A 14,680-nucleotide genomic window follows, 5' to 3' on the forward strand; every position below is an offset into this window, starting at 1 on the left:
AAAGGACAATTTAACGTCGGTGGCCAGGGGTCATTGGGGTCACGGTACAAACTCATCCATCACCCCTTATACGCGCTCGAGAGTAAAAAGACTAAAAAGTTTCGCCTCTTCTCATGCACCCTATTTTATATTAGCAGGAATAGGAAACCACCATAGACAATTCCTTTAAATACTTGCAGAGAAACTAACACGCAAGCTTGAGGGAGGTTATATCCTACTCGCGCTACCGCCCTCTAGCGGTGCATTGTTTCTTGGCGTCCTGGAAATAACGCAAGAAGGTGAGCTCCCCGCCCCTGTTATGATAACTTCCCTTTTGGAATTGATGGAACGGTCTATAGATACCGACGACTCCAGAATTACCAAATGTATCGATCCTCGCGGCGTGCATGCGAAGTCAACAACGGCGTCCTATTACCACCGATGGAGCGTGTTAAATTTTGGGACAGACTAAAAGAGCCCCTGATTTTAGAATGTTCCGGCCGGGGTTTTGTTTACAGCTGCACTGTCGTCTAGCTTGGAACAACGGAACGGAATATTAGTTAGGTCAATTTAAAGGGCCGAAGGGAGTTTCGCGAGGAGGAAAAACAGGCGGTAAACTTTGGCAAGGCTTAAAGTTAGGGCTATCTAAACTTCAAAGAGTTTCGGGTATTAAAGTCTGAATAACAACCGAAAGTTAATTACGATTCGAATTTAAGGGGATTTCGCCGGAGGAGTATACACGCACGCTGCACGCCGTCAAAGGAGAAGAATCGATTGGAATCCTGTGACATATTCTAACGCCATGATTGTAAACGCGAATCTAATTTATATTCTTTAGAAAACTCTTGTTCAAACGTCTCTCATTCGTTTACTTATTTATTAACAATTCAAAGATAATTCCAAAGTGTTATTAACCCTAGATCGCTTCTTTTCAAACAGAGCTCTTTGAAATTTAACTTAAATACTCGTTGAAATGGAAAAATTTACTATACTTATAATTTGATACCCAAAACCAGGTTAACTAACAAATATTTCACGCTTCATCTATTTGACCCCTATATGACCTATAATAAAAAATCAATAAAATAACCCATTATGAATCAAAGTAAGTTTGATGATTCTTGGAAAGAATTTAGAAGACAAAAAAGTACCGAAGATCTAAAAACGAGTATACTCTAGCTTCATCTCAAAAGGAATACACCGATAAGACTTCTTCCGATAAAGAAAAAGGTTATATATCCCGATAGAATCGAGTAGGAAAGGCAATTCCGCGAGAGTAGAATTACCAAACGGAAAAGATCAGTCGCGAAATATAGTCAGGCCGCCACAGGATATAATCGTGCACTTTTTGATAAAAGCATGAAAATTGGTGAAAAGATAGTACTATATATGTAGAAGCGATTTAAGATTGGAGGCAACGTGAATTCGCTGTGCAAAATTAATTATAAGTAATTAAACATGCCTCGAAAGTGTAGTGATACCTGTATGAGAAACCCCTATACTGGCCCTTTTACCCGCTATACGGAGGGGAGTCGACTATAATTCACGACACTTTACGATCGCGGGGGACCGACACTAAAGCCAATTTTTAGGTAAAACTACCTTTCTGCGGCTTCCAAATTGAATAATGAACAGAAATGTTCATAAATTAAAAGCAAATTATAATTATACATCACCAAATTTTATTTAATCATAAAAATAGTTAGTACTTCACATATACTGAATATAATTTGTTTAATTTTAATGAGAATTAAATTGTTAATCGTATACACGAGTACAAATCGGTGGAATGTTTACCTTATCTCTGTTTTTTGGGAGAACATCATTTTTCTGGCAATGTTTACGTCAGATTCCAAACTACAGCGATCATGCATTAAAATAATGAAACGTTCCACAATGCTTAAATTTTGGAACCGTAGGTCTTAAAGACAAAACCTAAACTAAGCCTTACCTAACACTAACCAAGCCTAACCTAATCTGACCTATAAAACAAGCAATATTTTGAAAAAGGCAGGTGTTTATTGTATAAAAACTTTGCTAGTAGTTTTCATGATTATTTTGAGAGGACGATCGCCTATCAAACTTAGTTTTGTAATTAATCAGCCAGTTAAGCCAGTAATTTAGTTTAGCTGTAACCTCCATTTTCTAATAATATTTCGTAATTTGTGTCTGTGTGCTTGTGTTCCTGGAAAAATCAACAGTCCGAGCCTAATTTCGGAGACAAAAAAATCCACAGAATAATGGTAAAAAAAATTGGCAAATTATTATGTTCTTGAACATCAAAATATAATAAAAATAACTTGTTGAATTATAATATTAAAATTGTGATTAAATAAACCTGGATTTATAACCAAAAAACTCGCCAAAAAACACTCCTTTTAAGGCCAGAAAGCAATCATTTGATTAGAAAAAAAGCTCCCGTGTGAACTTTCATAACGCTCTCGTTAAAAAGCCAAAAACGCTCTCATTTGAACACCAAAAATAGTCACGTTTGAACGCCCATAATTCTCTTGTTTTAAAGCCAAAAACGCTCTCATTTGAACACCAAAAATAGTCACGTTTGAACGCCCATAATTCTCTTGTTTTAAAGCCAAAAACACTCTTGTTAGAACTCCAAAAACAAACTCATTTGAACGTCAAAATGATCCTATTTAAACGCCGAAAACGCTCTAGTTTGAATACTAATACATTATTATTTTAACGCTAAAACGACCATGTCTGAACGTTTCATTAGCGCAAGGCAGTTATTCAAAATTGAATGAGATAAAGATTAATTTTTGAATGCTAATATATAAGCTGTTCAAAAATTTGTGCTAGCGTTAAGGTTTGGTCGATATGACGGTAGATTGATCAGAAATGAATGCCCGTGCTTAGTTTTGAACGCGTAAAATACTCCTGTTCAAAACGGAATGTTTCTGGTTAAATCTGAATTCGTCAATAGAGGCTTGTTCAAAATTGAACGGTCGTTATCATTTTTGCATGCCGAAAGCACGCTCATTTTTATCGTGCAGCAATTTGGCTTAACGCCGATGTTAGTCAACATGTAAAATCAGAAATTCATGATACTGTATAATCGTCAAATTCTGGTAAAATGTATATGATTTATTTCTCATTATTCAAGAAACATCTCATAATTCAACATATTATATTCTGAATATTATATGAAGTACTAACCATTTTTATGATTGAATAAAATTTGGTGATGTATAATTATAATTTGCTTTTAATCCATGAACATTTCTGTTCATTATTCAATTTGGAAGCCGCAGAAAGGTAGTTTTAACTAAAAATTTGCTTTAGTGTCGGTCCCCCGCGATCGTAAAGAGTCGTGAATTTTAGTCGACTCCCCTCCGTATAGCGGGTAAAAGGGCCAGTATAGGGGTTTCTCATACAGGTATCACTACACTTACGAGGCATGTTTAATTACTTATAATTAATTTTGCACAGCGAATTCACGTTGCCTCCAATCTTAAATCGCTTCTACATATATAGTACTATCTTTTCACCAATTTTCATGCTTTTATCAAAAAGTGCACGATTTAAATAAAATATGCTTGTTGGCTGCTGTACTAATAAGTCAAAAGGATTGTGGAGTATGGCTCGGCATAATGCTTCGCTCTCATCAATATTTCAATACAAACATTTACCATCGATGCATTTAATTAAGGGGTCTTCCGTAAAGCACTCCGAACATAAGACGAGAACAATGTCCCTCGCGGAGTCATACTCGAAAATTGATTTCCCAAAGAACACTGCCCCTTAATTACTGAGAGACCATTCAGAAGCACCCTGTATGTACAAGCTTCCAAAGGAAGTGTTGCAACATTCAAACTTTGCAATAATAACCGCGCCATCTTCTCATGGCCTAATATACCGAGTGTGAATCCGGGGACAAATGAGAACGGATGGTATGAATCCTACGATCAGTGAGCTCCCTTCTACGATAAGGTCTTCGACGCGAATGAGATATTTAGGAAGAGATTGAGCGCGGGATCTAAAACCCTTCCCCATCTGTCCAATTTGGGTTCAACGTGAAAATCGGAGATAGGACGAACGTACGGTAATTAGGTCTTTGCGCTGACTACCAAGATGAGGATAAGGCGACCTTCCAAAACTGGCCGCCACTTTTGTGTTTACTATCCGGGCAAGCGTTGGTTGATTTTACGAAAATTGCGTTTTGACTAAGTTTGCATATACAGTATAAAGTCTGGTCTGTTTACAGCCGCGGAGGAGACAACTGGCTCCTAAAGTAAATATTTGCGAGTTGGTTAATTATAATATAAGTGATATAATAAGAGCGAGTATGACAACTCGATGCTAATTTTAAAACTCTTCTTAATATAAATAAAACTATACGTTTATGGAACATGGACCTTTATTGTCATTGACTACGACAAATCGCGGTATTAGGAACAGTTCTCAACGTCTCTGAAAGAATTGAGATAAGGAAATCAGACGCGTGATGAAAACCGAGATACGAGACGGATGTTGAACCAAATCGAGCGACGATGATGCGAAAAGATGACAAGAGCAAACTGGAAGCAAAGATAGGTAAAAATCCAAAATCCTTCTCGACCCACGACGTACGTGGAAACGTTCCGCGTCGTCAAACCCTTTCTATACTCGAGATTTCCCCCCTTTTTTTTAAAAAAAAAGAAGCGGAAGAGCACACCCCAGTCTCTCCATCAGCAGTCAGTCCTAGCTTCCCCGTCCCGGAACAAGATGGATGTTCTTGTTCCCGCTTTTTTTCCGTCACGCGTATTTCCAATCGGGCGTCGCGTGTCCGATAGTCATCTCCCTACAACCCTACCACGCCGCAAAAACCCCAAAAACCAAAACACGAGTTGTACGCACCACCAGCGAGAAGAAGAAGAAAAAGAAAAAGAAACAGACAGGACGGGACTGCCAGATTTAAGCGAGTCAAGCGAGCCCGCCATGTTTGGCTTTCGATTATCCGCATCGACGGACTTGGGTCTTTTCCATTCAACCTTTAGCTCTGCTCTCTTTCACTCTCCTTCCATGCTGGGTGGACCAACAGGCCGCCGAATGATCCACCTTCTTCAACCTCTCCTCTGATCACCGTCACGTCAATATCCGTGATTCTTAACGGAATCAATTCGCGCGAATATATTTTTTCACGAAGTGAGGGTGACACCACTCGAGGTAAATCCCAAGGACATTCAAACCTTAAAGAGAATGTAAATATGACATCGCGAGGGTGGGTTCAACAAACTGATTTAATTCGCAATATATGGTAACGCGTCGGGTAATATGACTTTTTCATCAACGTGTCAAATTATATGACTTACAATCTGGTACAGTAATACACTGTATGAAAAAATAGCATTAAAGCCAATCAGCGAGGGTTAATCTTTAGAAATTCAGATTCTGCTTATAAAATCAAATTTTACGAATCATACCCCAAACTTCGAAGTAACATTCTTACGTAATTGACCATTGATATTTTCATTTGACACTTCATCTCCTCATACCCCATGCAAAATTACCCCCTCAAAACCCCAATTCCATTGTCTTTCTATAAAATATTTCGTCACCATCACTTTGAGCAGCTAGCTGAAGTCAAGCCCCCAACCCATTCCTTCCTTCCCTCATCCCATTGGCTCCATTTCATCCATGGTAAGATCGGATGGTGGAATAGGGTCTTAAGGGGGTATAAGGGTGCCTTGTCAACTTGGAAAAGAAGGTATATAGAAGAGAAGAAAGAAAAAAAAAGAATACCAAGAGGGCGGCGAAGAAAGAATGACATTCCAATTCATCTTCACTTGTCCGCTCTATCCCTTCCCCTTCCATCACTATACTATACAGTATTCTCAGTCACATCCCAGACTGACTATAAGATCTAAGATTCGAGAATAGCTTTTCTCTCTCGGCATGTAGGGTTCCGTCTAAGAGTCACTCTATACCACTAGACTTTAAGCCTTGGACGCTGGGAAGCAGAGGGGGGGAGGAGAGTACGTCGCGACACCGTCAAGAGTCAAAAAGGGAAGAGAGGGAAAGTGAAGAAATTGTCGAATAGCAATTGATACGAATTCCTTTACAGCGCGCGGGATTGGTGATTCCAGGAGAGATTCTCAAGCTCTTTCCCACTCAAGCTCAACTCTTCTTACACCCCTGCCCCTACCATCCCACGCACTCCTTATAAATAAAGTGAAGCCATCGCCTTGAATTCGAAAACATTCTACGGGGAGATGGGATCCGATATACTATAGAGTTGAAAAGAATGGGCCGGGAGAAGGAAGGTTTGAAGAAATAGAGTAAACAGCTGACCGAGAACGATATACGAGCCTCGTATCATTTCTATAGGAAGGGACTGAAAAAAGAATAAAAATAAAAATAAAAAATACAGCGCGAAAATTTCGATATTTTCGGATTCAAATATTGGAATCACCATCATACGTTCACAAGATATAAGTTTGTCACTGGTTACAAACTGGTCTGGAGCTTGGCATGAAGTGACGTTACGTAGGTCATAGATTCTAGGTAAAGCGACGCCTGGTTAGCTGCGCATGACGCTGTCAAAGGCTTAATACAGACTAAATAGGACCTATGATGGAAGTCCTGCAAAATTAGCCACCGAGTGTTTAGTCTGCAATTCTCGCTTGTCTTTCTCGAATTATAGCTCGAGCTGTAAGTCTCTCATCAGTAGCATTACGAAGTATAGGTAGTATCAGACTTACGGAACATATCTTATAACCGAATGGAATCACGTGTAACTCTACCGTATATTGAGAATTTATTTGAGGTAAAGATGGTAATTATAGGCATGGCATGGTTCCATGGGAAATCAATTAAATTTTTTTCAGTCGAAAATGTAATAAAGGGTTACCACCTGACATAATGTACTAATTTAGGGGAAAACACTTTTTAAAAGAAATTGGACAACTATACACACACACACACACATATATGTAAATATAAAGGTATATTAAATAAATAAAGGAGTAAAGGGGGCTTGCTTAAGGGCGAAGGTCTTGGAAAAAAATGTTTGTACCTAAGAGGATGTTGAGCAAAATTTAATGGCGCTATTTTACGACGCCTTTCGCGAAGGTGCCGAAAAGAAAGTCAGCTTTTTGTTAAAAAAGAAAGAAAAAAAAAGAAACATCACCTTCACTTTCTAGTGAAAACTTTTCCAATAAAAAAGGGAGAGCTAGATGGTTAAGCCTTAGACAAGGGTTCATACAATTTTTGGAAAACCGATTCGATTTCCAGGTGCAACCCCACCTATTAACTGCGGGAGTGGTTTTTTTTTTTGGAGTAATAACTAGGGGGTGAAACAACCCCTTACTCAAGCCTTACAAATCTCCCTGAGTTTTCCCTGAATTTTACAAAAAATTTCGAAATTTCCCTGACATTTCCAGGTTCTCCAGGTTTTTAGGAACCCTAAGCCCGCCGAACTCCCCCTTTATTTTTCCCGCTAAAAAACTACCCTGACGATCATTAACGTTACGGAAGAAAAAGTAGAAAGTATATAACCCCCCCCCAATATAGAAAAAAAAAACCAGGTAAATTTTCCTTTCTTCGTATTAGAATCCTTCCATTATTTCAACGCCGAGTTAAGTTAAGGCCATCTGTTGAGTCCAACAGCGAACCCTAATTATCCAAAAAGATACCTTTACCCCCCCCCCAGTATAACACCCGTGTTTCCCAACTCCCTCTCTTCCGGGGATTCATTTGCTAAGAGCGAAGACACAAAAGCTACTGACGAATATAATCAAACCCAAAAGCAGTAGCGGACAAAACGCGTAATTCCAGCCAGGAATACATAAAACTAATAGGAAACATCGTGCTACATCCATTTTCACTCAACGTATCTCTAGGCATGCTTTGTGGGAGGGAGAGCTAGACTAATCATTATATGTATGACGAATAATCCATCTCCACACCCCTGACCTTCGCGTTGCTCCAATGAAATCGCAGTTAGAAAGACGCCATCAAAATTATGCGGCGTGACGAATAATAAGTTCTCAAGCCCGGCCCGAAATTAACATGGGAGATACGCTGTACACAATTATTACTATTAGCTTTATGTATTCCTGGTTCTTCCCATAGAAACAAAGGTTTTACTCGAATTTAAATAAAGAAAGCATGAATATTAATTAAATTTCTTAAAGAGGGGATGAAATTCATGACGCTAAAATAATAGGTCAAACTAGATGAGTAATTTTTCGTTAGGCTTAAGTAATTACCTTAAACTTTACATTTAGTTTCTAATGATTGCGTGAAAACCCTTAATTAACAATACTTTAAAGTCTCGTGAAGGGGGCTATAATTAAAATAACACTCTCTCTTTAACCGAAAGATTGGAAAGATTCATCCGCCCAAATTAGGCTTAGGAGAAAAATAAGGCAGGCAGTGGCACCAGCTAGAATAATTAAGCCTCGGCTTTTATACATCCGTTTAATCGCGTTGTATATTTTACAACCCCGACGAAATCCTCGGAAGTTTGGATTCCACGAACCGTAATTTTTGTAGGTTGTTCGGTCAGGGGGTTTATACAGTTGGATCATGGACCAATAAAATGCGGGGACACGACAATAGCGTTACTATATGTGCACTGAGAGAAACGCGCTACTAGCGGAGGCATCTAACGGCAAAATAAACATGAAAAATCAAACTTCTTCATATCGGTAACTAAATAACAGGGATGGCTTGAGAATAGGCTCGAGAAATGAACAGAACTGAACCGAAACCTTGTTACCATTCCCTTTTCACCGCCTCTTCCCTCCAATTGCTTAACGTTGGCAGTGTTTTTTTTAAGAGAGACAAATGTGTGATGCCATAAGAGTTACGTCCTCTAGTTTATTAGCCCATATTTGGATATAGGAGCTCTTATTTTTACTAGGCGGCTATAGGGTCGTCGCAAGACTTTGAATAAGGAACCTTATACACTTTCTTTTTATTATTCAAGTCCCCGAAAGAGAAAGGAACGAAGCAAATTAGGAGCGGGTGCTAGCTACGGAAAAATCCCGTTTAATCTCCGAGACCCTTGAAGAAAATTAAGACTCTCGTTTCCGAAGTTCGTTGCTCCTTCGCTCGCCTTGTCTCCTCGTCTTTCAGCCAGCGGACAAGGGCTACGGGATTTCATTTGTCACGCGTCTAATGTCCTCCCACGCGAGTACCAACCGACGTATACGTTATAGAATACCGTAAACTTTTAATTCGAAATGACTGCGACTGAACCTATAGTTAAAAATATTTTCCAAACGAAAGGTTCTAAAATATTTTAATTGAAAATGGCGGCTTCTTGGAAAAATAACTCATCTATGGTTTAGTTTTAGAAAAGCTAAATAACAACCGTAACTTGGAACAGTCGCTGGTTTGCGCTCACTCACCCTAAACGTGGCGCCATGCGGTAAAAATTTCCATTCGTAATAACGTATGTTATGAACTTGCGCAAAATATATTTAAATCATTTTGTCCCCATAGGCGTAAAAACGAGAAATAAAGATATTTTAAAATATTTGACCCTCTTTTGCGCCTTAGCCTTTTACTAAAGTGAATAAATTTTCCAACTCGGTTTTTCACGAATACGTGAAATCAAATCGAACCAGCAGAGAGAGAGAGAGATAGGGGGGAAGCTTTTGTAAATAAAAATCAATATAAAATAAACATAAGCATAGAGAATTCTCTGTTTTTTCTTTGTTTTTGTTTTGGCGAATCAAGTATCCGTAGACCTAAATCCATTATTACGCATAAAGAATGGTATAAGAGAGCGTGAAGCCATAAGGGGCGGGGGGGGATTGCGTAGCGAGACATCTAAAAGCGGTGGAGCGTCCATTTTTCTTTGGAAAAGAGGATACATCGCTGGGGGAAAACAAACGACGCGCGCAAAAATTTGGAGGCGGACGACATACAGGGATGAAATCATCTCGCGGGATTTTATACTCCCAATTTTTTTACCCTTTCTTTCTTTCATTTTCTATTTATTTATACGGCTGGACCATCCCACTCTTTATCCTAAAGGGAGGCTGACAAGTTTTTAATTTTACACGGAATTTTAATTCCGGTAAACTTTAATAAGGGCCCAAGCGCCTGTCCCTGTCCCTGTGCCGGACGCGTACACGATACGGAGAGAGAGAAGCTCGGAGAGAAACGAATGAAAGCGCGACGTAGAGAGAGAACTGCCTGCCTGGTATATATGTGAGAGGGGAAAGAGGGAGAGGGGGCGTCCCGCCCGGAGGGGAGAGAGAGGAAAGAAAGGTAGTTTAAATTTCGCGGGCTTTTTGAGTGAAGGAAACAAGATGATAAGGAGATCAACTATATGGGGGGCCACGTGAGCCGTGTAAAATTATTATTAAGGCCCAGCCCTTGGGTCATCTTGTTTCTATGATCTACACAGTCACAATTAGTTAAATTTCCTAATTTGACCGTGCGTGATTGATGGGTTAAAATTAAGGTTCAGAAACTTTATATGTCAATGCTAAATTCTCGCTGGCAACCAACCCTACCACAGACTGTAAAATAAAATAAATAAAAAGCTAAAAAAAAAAGGGACGGAGGCGCAAGATGGAGAAAGACTTCTTGGCGGCGTTAAACTATCCCGTTTTTAAGAAACGCCTGCGTATAACGAGATAAAATGCTAAGAAAAGAAGATGGAGGAGAGGGTAGTGGAGAAGGTCCCTATACATAATGGTCACGTTAGATACTCGGTTACCCCCAGCTGAGAAAGAGCAGACTTACACCCGTGACTAGGGCTATTTGCTAACCTTAATTACTTTCTCATAATTAATTCTTAGGAAGGAAAAAAAAGGACGGCGATTAATGAAAAGTCGTCCCTTGGATGGTGGCTCAAATGGATGGGCAAGACGCTGAGGAGTGGCATATTTTTTAATAAACCTACAAACTATTAAATCATCCGCTCGAGTGACGTGTTCGAAACAGACACAAATCAGGAATTTAAAACAAAATTAGATAAACTAAAGCGCCATTTTACTTCAAATACTTTTCTACGTTTGACTAAATCTTATTTGAAATAAAACAGGGTTCATACAAATTGTAAACCGACAGTTTTTCCCTATGGAGTAATAATAACGGCAGTGGTTTGTTTTTTAAATGGAGAAAACTTACTCAAACCTCTAAATTTCCATGAATTTTACTAAAAAATTCGAAATTTCCTCATAAACAATTTATTTCCTTGACTTTTCCAGGTTTGTATGAACCCTGTGAGATCTCATTTCTACCCTTAGGATAGTGAATACCATCCAGCTCGACTTCAATATTAACGTTAGTTTGGCGAAAAATATTTTTAATTAAGGATTCCATAAGGGCAAAAAATAAAAATGTATTTTAATGTCCCGCTATATTATGGAATTTGAAGCTCTCTAGCGTGGGATCAAAAGCGTATTTACCACTGACGACTTATTTTCAAGGTTTATCGCGAAACTCTCTTCGTAAAAACAGCGTTTATAATAACGACGGCAATATAGAAGAGAAATTGGGAATATAAATCGCCTAATTTAATTCCAAAATATTTACGACCTTCCACGTCGCGTCCTTTCTCCAGGGAAAAATTAATATCGTGAGAAATTTTAGGCCTGCTCAAATTTTCATAAATGCTTAGGAGATGAAAATCTTGGTGGAGAAATGAGCTGGAGTAGAAATTTTCGTGGGTCATGCACGCTCCAAGAGAACCTCGCGAACGCCCCCTACCTCCTAGGAACAGCATTAGACCCAACTTTGGAAGTTCATAACTCTGGTTCTACAAGAGATACGGGATGTCCCTTGAGTATAATATAGTCCTATTTGCCCCCCAACCAACGATACTAAAAACGTGGGGGTCGAGTAATTGAGGAAAATGTGCATAACCATACCCTCCATAGGAATAGCATTAGACCCAACTTTGGAGGTTCATAACTCTGGTTCCACTAGAGATACGGGGATGTCCTTTGACTATGTTATAGTCCTATTCTCCCCCCATCCAACGATACTAAAAACGTGGGGATCGAGTAAACGGGGGTCGAGTAATTGAGGAAAATGTGCATAACCATACCCTCCATAGGAATAGCATTAGACCCATTTTTGGAGGCTCATAACTCTGGTTCTACTAGAGATACGGAGATGTCCCTAGAGTATATTTTAGTCCTACTTGCCCCCCACCGTACGATCCTACCAAAAGTCCACTGAGGATGCTGGGAGGACTTCGTTGCCGTTCCGAAGATGGGGGGGGGATATAAAGGCTATGTTATATGTCGTAGAAAGCGTCAAGAAATAATGTGACATAAAGTCACATAAGCCGGGAAAATGAATAAGTATAGAGAATATAATGCGCACTAGAAAAGCGTACGCCCCTATCGCCATCTCCCGACAAGCATTGACACTCGTATATGTTTTCCTTATTCTCTTAAAATCCGAGAAATGTCCCTTTTCCGAAACTTCACGATCCGAGACTCGACGATCAAACATTGCTCAAAAAATGGCCAAAATTATAAAAAAGCAAGGAGCGGTAAGAGCGAAGATGGAAAGAAAGACGCACCGAATGGTAAGGAAAAAAGAAAACATATCCTTCTGTACGGGAATAAAAAGAAGCGATGGATAAAAAAGTAGCTTTTCGATTCCCAATAGGGGCATCTCGTTTCTACTCCCTCGTCAGGCGTTTAAAAATGGAAAAAGGCTCTCTTCTGCTCAAAGCATAGCTCGTTCCATTATGGTCCATGGCAGACAGGGAAAGAGCACACATCACCTCCACTGATCCAAAAACCAGTTTATGAAAAGCCTGGACTAGTTTTTAATTCAAGAAGTTGGGGTTACTGGTCCTCGGGACCATTTATCTAAAGGAAAACTAAGGGGGAACAGTCCCAAGGACCAGTTCGTTATTTAGGACCAAATCTTATTTGAATTGAAAACTAACTAATAAAAATAACTTCGGTATCTGAGCACGAACTTCATTAGACACGACTTCACCGGGCACCGACCACTTCGAGTACTGATCCACTGAGGGATACTAACCACTTCGAGTACTGATCCACTGAGGGATACTGACCACTTCGAGTACAGATCCACTGAGGGATACAGACCACTTCGAGTACTGATCCACTGAGGGATACTGACCACTTCCGGTACTAACCATCTTTGAAGATTGATCTTTTAAGCACTGGCATTCAACGACTCTACCAACTGAGCCATGATACACGATTTTGACCCCTCTTTGAGCTAATTCAGTTGTGCATTTAAACTAACGAGCATAAAAAACTTTCCGCAGCCATGTGGTCTCGAACCCGGGCCTTCCGGGTGTGAAACGAATGCGATAGCCACTACACCGCAGATACATATACAATTCTGCATCGTTTGACTAAATCTTATTTGAAATAAAAGAGGGTTGATACAACTTTTTTCCTATGGAGTCAAAACAACGGGAGTGGATTTTGTTTTATAGTTTAAGCAACCCTTTCAGAGAAAACTTACACAAACCACACAAATTGTCCTGAATTTAACAAAGAAATTCTAACTTTCCCTGAGTTTTATTAACAGCTATTTACTTCCTTGTTTTCCAGGTTCGTATGAACCCTGAACTAATAAAGAGAACTTCTACACTTACAGTCCTGCACGGGGTACAACTACAATTCCAAGTAGACTGACTACCCCTCTAGGATAAAATTGACAAGTGTCGTCAAGTTGTTACCATGGAAAAGGACAATTCGTTCCTACCATTCGTCGATTTAGAGCAATTAAAGATAACGGATAGAAACGTTTCAAACGGAATTTTACTCAATTTCCCCTTTAAGACATAGCGAGATATAGACTTAATTAATGGAGCAAACTATGAGTGAACTCGGATAAGAATATACCTGTACATAGCTATACTCCTTCCCTCTTAGAAAGTAAGCCTAAAACCACGTGACCCATTAAAGAAGGCGCGTGGGATGATGAGATGAAAAATTCTAGGCGTAGAAAGAGCAAGGGCTTCGACTAAATTAAGTTCGCGTTTAGATCATTAATACGCTGGAATAAAGATGAATGATAAATTTTTACTATTTACCCCCGTTTCCCCTTCATTAACTGACTTATCTCGTACACGCAGGTAAAAAAATAATAGGGATTCACCCTTAGGCAAGCAAACGTCGACAAATCTAATTTAAGCCTAATTCACTCTTGCAATTTTTAAAACTCATTTTTGGGCTTGAGATCAAATTGAGAGATGAGAAAATTACCCGGAATTTTTTTTTTTTTTAATTTCTTTATTGGATAATAAAATAACCCGGTAATTTCTAAGGTATAAAACTATAGAAGAAGACAATTAATATTTTTCAGAGTGGCGGTGAGGAAATTAATAACTTGAAAATGAATAGGCAAATTAGAGGGCGGGTTTTCGGAGAGAAATGAATTGGAAAGAATTTCCCCAAAATTGGATTTGCTCGCGAAAATAATAAAATAAGAGATGATTCGATCGAATGGAAATAATGGAAGGGATTTTCGCCTCAATGATTCAATTATCTTTATATAGGCCTAGATACTTTTACTTATTTTTTCTTATACATTACAATTATTGAATTTTGAAAGCTACTTCACATTTTAGTCCAATCTGAATATACGCGTGCCTAGTTTTAGATTCAAATATAATCTGTTAAAAACTCTAAAAATTACGTGAAATCCTTCTTGAAAGTCAACTTAATGAAAAATCCTAATAATTTTCTACCTTAATTCAATTTAAACAAATACAACTAAAACCCTTGAACGACGGATA

The 14,680-nt window shown here is 39.0% G+C and overlaps 1 long non-coding RNA gene across 1 annotated transcript; it reads left to right on the forward strand.

Annotated features, from left to right (window-relative positions):
- Positions 1-11,345: 11,345 nt before the first annotated feature.
- LOC149588411 (uncharacterized) lies at positions 11,346-14,475 on the forward strand. The gene is made up of 3 exons (XR_016379983.1): positions 11,346-12,478; positions 12,562-13,055; positions 13,491-14,475. It is a non-coding gene; the product is annotated as an uncharacterized LOC149588411 (long non-coding RNA).
- The last annotated feature ends 205 nt before the right edge of the window (positions 14,476-14,680 follow it).

The sequence above is a fragment of the Phalangium opilio genome, unplaced genomic scaffold (assembly GCF_054372755.1).
Source record: "Phalangium opilio isolate 3A_F unplaced genomic scaffold, DU_Popi_V2 ptg000650l_1, whole genome shotgun sequence".
Lineage (NCBI taxonomy): Eukaryota > Metazoa > Arthropoda > Arachnida > Opiliones > Phalangiidae > Phalangium > Phalangium opilio.